This window comes from Tachyglossus aculeatus, chromosome 19 (assembly GCF_015852505.1).
Source record: "Tachyglossus aculeatus isolate mTacAcu1 chromosome 19, mTacAcu1.pri, whole genome shotgun sequence".
NCBI lineage: Eukaryota > Metazoa > Chordata > Mammalia > Monotremata > Tachyglossidae > Tachyglossus > Tachyglossus aculeatus.
Genome location: NC_052084.1, coordinates 7,387,214 through 7,397,959, shown reverse-complemented (window position 1 = coordinate 7,397,959; position 10,746 = coordinate 7,387,214). Strand labels below are relative to the sequence as shown.

The 10,746-nt window shown below is 46.7% G+C and overlaps 1 pseudogene; it reads right to left on the bottom strand.

Moving 5' to 3' along the window:
* Window positions 1–476: 476 nt before the first annotated feature.
* The window catches only part of LOC119940727, a 72,927-nt pseudogene continuing 62,657 nt past the window's right edge, over window positions 477–10,746 (bottom strand).

Genomic DNA, 10,746 nt, shown 5'->3' with positions numbered 1-10,746 from the left:
CCTGTTCCAGCCACTACTGCTCCCTCTGTGAACTGGGGGAGTACACTGCTGCATAATTAAGAAAATTAATTAACAGGCCGTGATTGGAGACTGCCGTGGGAAGAGGAGGATTTATTGTGGCTCCAGCTAGCCCTGCATCTGGGTTGCTTTCCAGCTTCAGCGGTTCAGTTGCTTTCCAGTTTCAGGGGATCATTTCTAGCGGACTGTCCAAGGAAGGATAATCTCTTTAGATTAACTGTCTTTTCCTCCTTCTCTGAGGAGAAGCACCATGGCAAGGATCTTCTCCCTGCCCCTGATTAGCCCATCCTGCCCACAAGGCAGGCAGTAATGAACGAGGGGGGCTCTTCTCAGCCAAGGGAGGAACTCCAAGGGCATTGGCCCTGTCTGAGTTGACCATTTCAGGGGAGACCACCTCTTCTGAGATGCCAGGGTCAAACTGCATCTTTTCTTCACTGTAAGAGCTTCTTTTTAGAGTCGTGGCACTGATTCTTCCTCTCAGCTACCTTTGGACAACATATCGACTGAGTTGTGAACCAATCCCTCTTTAGGAAGGGGGAAGCAAAAGGAAAAAAAAGTCACGGAAGTAGCCAATAGTGCAAAGAGTTTTCAAGAATCAGCAGGTGGCAAAAACTGTTTTTTGGCCTGCAGGATTAACTCCCCCTCAATCTACAAGAGCACTAGGCCTTGAAGTCCACATAGAGTTCCTCAACAAATACAGGCTCTGAAACCTAAACCAAAATGCAATGCAAAGTGAGGCAGAATTATTACACACCCCTTTAACCCCACCTTTTAGGTGTGGCGGTGCCTCCGTTGCCTGGCTGAAATTAGGAGCCGGGAGGTTACTTGAGCCCGGTGTGTGCCGGGATTGTCTCTCTTTATTGCTGAATTTTACTTTCCAAGCATTTATTATAGTGCTCTGCACACAGTAGCACTCCATACATACGACTGAATGAATGAACTTGATTGGGTTCAATTTTGTACCAACGTGGCCAGGCTCAGGAGCTCCCACCCGGGCTTAGGAAAGTGTTTGGCACATAGTAAGCGAGCCCACTGTTGGGTAGGGACCGTCTCTATATGTTGCCAACTTGTAATTCCCAAGCGCTTAGTACAGTGCTCTGCACACAGTAAGCACTCAATAAATACGATTGATTGATTGATTGATTGATTAATAAATACCATCATCATCAAACAAGCAGAAATCTCTAGAATAAGGCAGAATTGTTGCCCTTTAGTTGTGAGGCACCTGAATGACAAGACAGCCCACTTCAGAGTTCTAAATCGCAGGGGTTCCTGAAGAAACTCACGTTAAGGGAAAACCACGGTTACATTACCACCTCTACAGTGGGATTTAATGAATTACCAAGTAGGTAGTTCAGAGACATCACCAGGACTGGCATTTTTCTATACCAAGGCTTACGTTATGCCCCCCCCAAGTCGGATGCCTTTCACCCTTGCCAATATTTAATATTGTCAAGTGATCACAACAAATGAAATATCATGTGCTGAGAGGCACCGCAGCCTAGTGGGAGGAGCATAGGACTGGGGATTAGAAGACCCAGGTTCGAGTCCTCGCTTCGCCACCGATCCACTAGGCGACAAATTCTCTGGGCCTTACTTTCTTCGTCTGGAAAATGGGATAAGATAAATAGGGAGCTCCATGCGGGGCAGGTACTGTGATCTGATAAATGTTCACCTACACGAAAGTTGTGAGACAACGGGATTGTCAGCCCTCAGACAAATGCTGCTGAGCAGAGAGCATCAGCATCCTGAGTGGGAGTGCTTATTCCATCTCCCTGGCTAGATCCTGAATGCTCAAACAGCAGAGAGAAAAAGGAAGGGGGGAAAGGGATGAAGAGCATTGAGTTAGGGTTTGCTTACTCAGAGGAGGGCAGTTTGGGCTCCCAAGTGCCTGGGGGAGAGGCTCAGGATGCTTATCAAGACATTAGCTATGAATGGCTCTTGCCGCCTGCTGCTTCAGCTGTCTGCCTGCCGTTCCTGGCCCTGCTAAAAGATGTTTCTGTGATTATGCATAATTAGGACAAACCCTGATTTGGCCTGGACGTGAGAGGAAAGCTAATCTGCAGCTCTCTGCTCCCTCCTGGCATCGCAGGGCGATTTCCAGTTGCAATTGTGCCTCACAATCCTCTTCTGCCCATGCGTCGCCAGTTGTTCAATGGGGCTCCAGAGCTGGCCCTTAGAGGAGGGTCGATGGGCAGTAAGGAAGCAGCGTGGCTCAGTGGAAAGAACACGGGCTTGGGAGTCAGAAGTCATGGGTTCAAATCCCGGCTCCGCCGCTTGTCAGCTGTGTGACTTTGGACAAGTCACTTAACTTCTCTGTGCCTCGGTTAACTTATTTGTAAAATGGGGATTAAGACTGTGAGCCCCCGGTGGGACAACCTGATCACCTTGTATCCTCCCTAGTGCTTAGAACAGTGCTTTGCACGTAGTAAGCGCTTAACAAATGTCATCATTATTATTATGTTTCCCCCTAGTTTAACAATGGGGAGACCAAGGCCCGGAGGGCTGAAGAAAATTGTTGCATCACCCGGGAAGTTAGGACAGAGGCTGAGTTTAGAGGTCCGGTTAGGGGCCAGAGGAATAGAGACAGGGTTGGTTTAACATCTTACCACTCCAAGACACTAAGATTATTGCCACACTCTAGTCTTTTCATTGTGCACGTTGAAATCACTATAAAATGTTTATTACATTATGAACTCACTTTGAAAAATAATGCATGATACCTATTCCTTTCAGTGAAGGAACTGAAGATGTAGAAGATGGATGGCAAGAATTCCAACATGACAAATATTTCTCTATCTTTTCCTTAAGTCTTTTATTGCCCCTACTGAGTTCCAAATGAATCTTTTCACCCAAGGTAACACCCCCAGCTATAATTCTATTTATTCTGACGGTTCTGACATACGTCTACACGTATTGTCTTGTTGTCTGTCTCCCCCTTCTAGACTGTGAGCCCTTTGTTGGGTACGGGCCGTCTCTGTTGCCGATTTGTACTTCCCAAGCGCTTAGTACAGTGCTCTGCACACAGTAAGTGCTCAATAAATACGATTGAAAGAATTGAATGAATGAATGACCCCCCCCTCAAAAAAAAAACCCAAACCAAAATGAAAAACAAAACAAAAAAAAAACCAAAAGGTGCTCTGTCTGGTCTCATGACTGAGACCAGTTCATATCCAGACTTCTGCAGTCATATAAGGAATAAAGCCACACCAGCTACTATGTTGCAGTAGGTTTGGTCAAGCGCTTAGTACAGTGCCAAGCACTTAATACAGTGCTCTGCACACAGTAAGTGCTCAATAAATACGACTGAATGAATGAATGAATGGTCCATTTGAAGGGTGAGAAATGCAATTGAAAGACTGCGTATAGTGACACCTGTTCTGAATACAAACATTTTTCGGTTTTGATTTTTTTTCCCCTGAAAAATGATCAATTCTTTTGTTCCCCTTCCCTCAACTTGCTACCCTCGGGTAGTGTCTCTAGAGCTACTGGAAAATCCACCAGTGGGGAGGGACAGGACGGTGATGACTAGCGATGTGATGTTTGGGACCCAACATGCATTTTATTGTCTGTGTGGATGGTTAACCATTAGTTGTCTGGTCACTGACAGCATGTTGAAGCATCCTTTGCAAGGCTTCTTGCAGGGCTGCTCCGATGCTGCCTTTCCAGAGACTGCAGCCCTGTAAGGTGATTTCTCTGCATGCCCAGCTGGAAAAATGAAGGAAGCAGGACTGAGAGCTTTGTGTAACTGGGCACTGCAGGGTCTCATGCTCAGCTTTTAGTAAAACTCTTTTGAATCTTATTTCCCCTCCGGTTATTTTTATAGGGTAAGAAATCCCCACTGTGCAAATTTACCTTCCTCTTTAGCAAATATTGACAAATACTCTATCTACATTTTTCTGGCATGCAGAAAGAAGAAAAAAGAAGCTTTGCTCCCCATTTGTCTATTCCCTACTTCCAGGGGATCAAACCCACTACTTCCCTTATCTGTAAGCAGGGCCTCAATTTTCAAATCTCAGGAGTGGTGTCAACAGAAACACTTAGGAACTCCAGCCTCCTAACAAGAGTTAATTATTGCTCTTGTCCTCCATCCTTTCCACCCTTCCCTAAACACAGCAAACAGCCAAATATTCCATCCTGCAGCAACTTGGGCTCAGTTAATTATGGTATTTACTGCCTAGCTGTGGTATCCACCATCTTTTTCTACCAAGAAAGACAAGAGCTCTTCCCGGGAAAGCACTCCATGAGATGATGGCAAGATCCATTTCATTTCTGTTTAGTTTACTTTTCTACCCACACTGATTCACTGGCTTGTATTCAGGCAATTCCATTCTATCAGAACAGAGTCTGCTATCAGACCACCAGAATGGAAAGGTAAAGACTCCCTGGAGACATGGGTTCCAAAAGAACACCCATTTAGCACGATTTGCATCTAAAATTTGAATGCAAGTGGGAAGTGAGAGAGCATGGACAGCCAGGGAGCTCCAAAGACATCCAAAATGAGGATTCAGACTACAGCGCAGCACAGCCATGTGAAGGAAAGAGGACAAGAGTGAGGCCTTTGCTAGAGAAGGCCCTTTACAGGTGGTTTGTAGACACACGGTCCTCCTTCCGAAAAAGGAACTGGGATTTTTGCTTTGCCCTTTTCCGTTTGACATTCTAAAATAAAAGCCAAACCAGTCACTGGTGATGGAGTCTCCTAGCATAAGCAGTGGGCGAGGCTTGGTCCAGGCACAAAGATTTTCCGGCACAAAGGAATGGATGATCGTGCTGGTGGTTGGCACAGTGCCACTTACACCCACTCATCCCTCTAGGTCATGTTCCCATGACAGAAATATGTTCAACAAGCAAACAGGCAGTCAGGGGGGCTGTATGCTGTGAAGTGCACACAAGAGTTCTCTGAATAAATCTTGTGGGTAGGGAACAAGTCTACCCACTCTATTGTATTGTACTCTCCAAAGCACTTAGTACGGTGCTCAGCACCCAGAGCATAATAAATACCACCAATTTACCATCAAAGTGGCCATGGCATAGTGCCAATGCTGTGCATGAGCATCACAGACCAGCAGGTGGTTGCCACAGTACCCACCTAGGCAATCATCGATCTTTGCCGCTGGGATTTCTGCTGAGCCTGGACATCCCATGTGATAGCCTAGGTGGTTCTTGGGTCCGAACCTTCCCTACTGATAGCAATGCCCCAGCAGGCTGCACCTACATCTGCCTGCTTTACCCACCACCTTTAAAGCACCCACCTTGCCCCTCCTATCTCACCTCGCTTCTCTCCTACTACAGTCCAGCCCACACACTTCACTCCTTTACTAATGCCACCTTACTCACTGTACCTCAATCTCTTCTATCTCACCTCCTACCTCTCTCCCACAACCTGCCTCTGGCCTGGAACACCTTCCCTCCTCAAATCCGACAAACAATTCCTCTTCCCCACTGCAAACCTCATTGAAGGCACATCAGGCAGAAACTCCTCACCCTGGGCTTCAAGGCTGTCCATCACCTCGCCCCCTCCTACCTCACTCCCTTCTCTCCTTCTCCAGCCCAGCCCGCACCCTCCGCTCCTCCGCCGCTAATCTCCTCACCGTACCTCGCTCTCGCCTGTCCCACCATCGACCCCCGGCCCACGTCATCCCCCGGGCCCAGAATGGCCTCCCTCTGCCCATCCGCCAAGCTAGCTCTCTTCCTCCCTTCAAGGCCCTGCTGAGAGCTCACCTCCTCCGGGAGGCCTTCCCAGACTGAGCCCCTTCCTTCCTCTCCCCCTCGTCCCCCTCTCCATCCCCCCCATCTTACCTCCTTCCCTTCCCCACAGCACCTGTATATATGTATATATGTTTGTACATATTTATTACTCTATTTATTTATTTATTTGTACATATTTATTCTATTTATTTTATTTTGTTAGTATGTTTGGTTTTGTTCTCTGTCTCCGCCTTTTAGACTATGAGCCCACTGTTGGGTAGGGACTGTCTCTATATGTTGCCAATTTGTACTTCTCAAGCGCTTAGTACAGTGCTCTGCACATAGTAAGTGCTCAATAAATACAATTGATGATGATGATGATGATGATCTCCTCCAAGAGGCCTTCCCTGACTAAGCCCTCTTTTCCTTTTCTTCCACTCCCTTCTGCGTGGCCCTGACTTGCTCTCTTTATTCATCCCCCCTCCCAGTCCCACAGCACTTAAGTACCTATCCGTAATTTATTTATATCAACGGCTGTCTCCCCCTCTAGACTGTAAACTCATTGTGGGCAGGGAATGTACTCTCCTAAGCACTTAATTTATCAAACACAGAAAGTGTTCGATAAATACGATTGATTTATGAAGAGGAGGTCAGGCTTTGGACTATACTGAGTCATTTAGAGAGGAGTGAAATGCTTAAGGCCCAGGACCAAAGAGATTAGATTGGACAAATTGCTTTGAGATCATGATCTTCCAAAAAGAAAGGGAAAAAATGAAATCACTTTGCACTTAAAGGATCTGTCAGAGTCCAGAGAGTCCACAGGTGTCTTGGTGCTTGTCACATTCCCAAGCCCTTTGTATCCACCACGAGGTGGGTTGATGATATTGCCCCACACTCCCAATTCAGAGAGGGAGAGATCTTTGCCATGGGCACAAAGTGATTGGACCAGAACAGATAGTGGCATAATGGAATTGTTGGAAGCAGAGCCCAGTTCTCTTGATTCCAAGTCCCTGGACTCACTGTTTCTGGATTGACTACCATTTCCAAGCAATTGTTGGATTAGGACCAAATTCTATCTCCTACTAAGTTCCATCCAGGCAGCCAGAAGTTACAATTCCTACAGTAATCCTACCACCTCGGCACCTCCCACCCCATCATATCAGAATAAAAAAAAAAAAGATTAGAGGTCATGAAGAAATGTAGAGGCCGGGTGTAACTATACATTTTTTTTTGTCTTGAGAAGATATACTTACTTTATCAGTGCAACAGGGATATTGATTAGCTCTCAGGAAACAGGGGTTTTGTGGAGGAAGGGTTTCTGACCAATCAGCATCCTGTCTCTTAGGTGACTCTGCCAGCTCCCTCAGTGACCTCCTGCCTCTTCCCTAAGCACTCCACGACTGGCTCTCTTTCTCCCCATCCAGGTCTCCCCTTCACACTTCTACCCACTCCCAATACCTCCGCTCCCTTCTTCTTCCCCTCTCCCCATCATTCAACAGGACATGGTTCAAGTAATTACCAAATAGCAACACTATTCGGCCTGTAATCACTTATTTTACCTAAGCATCTCGAAGGATTCACTCAAAGGTGAAAACAGTGCCAGACATGCCAAATACAGTAGCATCATGACTGTGTGTGTGTGTGCTCATGCACGCACTCATGGCCAGGAATGTAGAAACACCTGAACTTCACTGTCAGCAGCATTGTTTTCAAGAACGAAGGTCAACTCTACACCCACAATTTCTCAAAAGAACATTATTTGACCTACATGACCTCCTTTGACAGTTTAGCTTGTTGATGGATGACTTTTGCGACTTCCCAACAACTGACCTGTAGGAACGGAGTCTAGCTATCTGCTCTGCAGCCCACTGCTTACCAGGCCCTGCTCCTTAATAGCCAGCCTATTTATTTGCCTCTTATCACCTCCCTGGAAAGACACAAGAGACAACTTACGTTTGGAAAAGGTCTCTTTCAAAATATCCCAGAGCTCATGGACCTGGATCCTGGAGTCCTGGAAAGAGATACCAAGTACAGCTCACATTAGGACCGATGAGCACTGGATGGTGAAATACAGGCCAAGCTCTCAGTGTTTACTTCTGAGCTCCAGTAAATCCCCCGGATGGCCTGACTTATAAATGAATTTTCTAAGAACAGTTGCCTCATGCTTCCCTATCAGTGGATCGTTGTCAATCAAAGCATTGCTTATGGAGCTTTACATTTCCACCCAAAGTTAACATGTGTCCCATCCCGTTAGGAAGCCCAGCTCACCTCTCAGGATAGCAAGGCTGTTGGACAGTCTATTTAAAATAGGGAAGTAGGAATTTAGGAGTACAAATTCCTGCACAAATGTGGAATTAACCCTTGTCCTGGAGGGAAAATCAGTCACTTTCTCTTGGTTGGCAGGACAAAGCTCTGAGGCAAGATTTCATGGCCTCGTGCCTGGGTTCTTGGGTAATACAGGACCACTTGGGGAGAGGGAGGAAGGCAGATGAAGTGGGGTAGTGAGCCAGCCCATGTGTGTGGTTCTTTGAGTGCAGCCTTAAACACCAAAGGGAAAGAGAATCAGGCCGTGTCTTCAGGCTGCCACTCTAGCACCAAGTGTACTTGGCCTTCTTCAAACCAGACCTATGCCAGGCTTGCTCCTTCATAGGGAAACCAGCTAGAAAGATTTGCTGCCTAGGCTGTTCAGAGAATGGCTTTCAGCGGAGATTTGGTGGGGACTGGGATCTGCTGTTGCTCAGGAGAAAATGACCTCAGAGGAAGACTGCTCGAGGGGAAGTCACCAATGCTTTCCCCCGGTAGTCGAAGTGAGGTGTGGCTCATCGGTATCTGAGCTGGGCTTGCTCTGTGTGCTCTCAGGTTGGCCTCCCAGCCCCGGAGCTTGGATGGAGTAGGTGGAGTTGAAGAATGAGAGTCTAGAGGACAGAAATTCCCCTTTTGGACCCAACAGGTCAGGGGGGTTTATTGATCCCAACTATCTTGAGACGGGCTCCTTGATCTGAGATTCTCTCTAACATTTCCCTTATCCACCACTCACCTCCCCAGCCAGCTTCTCAGACAGGCTCTCGAACTTTTCCTTGTCTGCATCACGAGGATGAGGCTAAAGAGAGGGAACAGGGTGAAGATAACAATAAATAAAAATTGTGGTATTTGTTAAACGTTTACTATGTGCCAAGCACTGTACTAAGCACTGGGGTAGATACAAAATAATCAGGTCAGATATAGTCACTGTCCCTTATGGGGCTCACACTTTAAGAGGAAGGGAGAATGGGTATTTAATCACCATTTAACAGTTGCTGTAACTGAGACAGAAAAAAATTAAGGGATTTGCTTAAGGTCACTCAGAAAGCCAGTGGTAGAGCCAGGTTTAAAACCCAGGTCCTCTGACTGCCATGCCTGGGCTCTTTTAAAAACAGGCACAAAAAACTAAGTGTTAAAGAAGTGATTTATGCACCTAGAACAGAAGTCCCTTGAAGGACTTGCCTCTTATTTCTGGGGCATTCTCCTGAAGAGTTTAGTACCATGCTCTGTGCACTGTAGATGCTCAATGAATGTAACTGACTGAGGAAATACAGGTCAGATAGCATGCTGACTGTAGGGAGTCCTGAAATGGAACCAACACCATTTGAAGCAGCGTTTTGAAAAATAAATCACAGCTCTACAGAGAGACGTGTCTTTCTATAAAGTTAGGGCTCCTCTGGGTCACATTTACACATGTGTGTCGAATGTTCAATCCTCTCACCAGGTAGGAGTAAACATCAGTCAAGTGGCTTCAACCAGTTCCATGTCCCCCTTCCCTAATATGGCCTTGTCTAGAACCTGTGGCCTTGCTGTGGACCCCCTCAACCTACCCCAGGCCACCCCAGGTCTTGGATTTTGCTCCTGCCCCATCTCCAAACCTTTACCCCCTCATAATCAAAGGACCCGTTCTCTGTAAGCACAGAGAATGTACATCCTGAAGTGACCCAGTGCTCCATTTGCACTAGTCAGATGGGTTGGCTGTGGCAGTTCATTATCATCATCATCAATCGTATTTATTGAGTGCTTACTGTGTGCAGAGCACTGTACTAAGCGCTTGGGAAGTACAAGTTGGCAACATATAGAGACAGTCCCTACCCGACAGTGGGCTCACAGTCTAAAAGGGGGAGACAGAGAACCAAACCAAACATACTAACAAAATAAAATAAATAGATATTGGCAGTTGGACCACTGTTCTGGCGAGGATGGTTCTTTGGCCCAGTACAAAGACCACAATCCACAATAACAAAGCGTCCTTGTGGCCCTTCTGCTAGCCAGGAACACCCTGAACTGGGTCACCCGTAAGATGTGAGAGATCTCCTTGCTCCATGGGGTGCTTGAGGAAGAAGACTATGGCCAGTCTGCAGGGTATGGAAGATGCCCCCCTGCCCCATCCCCCAATCAATCAATCAATGGTATTTACTGAGCACTTGCTATGTTCAGAGCACTGTACTAAGTCCTGCCCATTGGGAGATTAGAACCTGTATTCCTGGGAATAGGTCCATCACCTATTCAACATCAGGGACAGAATTAATTCCTGGAAAGAGTCTGCCCAGTCAGTATGAAAACTGCGTTGGACTATCGGGACCCTTGCCAAAGTGGCCCAAGGACTCTTCAAAGCACACCCTATATAGATAACTTTAACACATGGGAACTAGGTTGAAACTCCAGACTCATTGCTGGGGTCTAGGTACCAGTAGGTCAGCCCTGTCAGCAAATAGCCTCTTGCTGAGACTTCACAATTGTAACACTGGCATAGTTAAGATCAGTCTAAATGGTACGGGCGGGTTGCTGCAGCCAACCTCCTGCAATTTCCAGAGGAGTTTCCTTCTAACTAGCACAGAAATGGGATCCTGCCCAGATCATTAAAAAAACCACAGAAGAAAAGGTTCCCGTGGTGGGAAACTTTATCTTGCCAGGTTTTGTTCTCGACTGGTGTGTGCTGTGATCCGAGGATGATCAGCCTGCCTGCTGCTCAATGGCTCTTATAAGGAAATAGTTACTTTCTGTGCAAGACTGAAA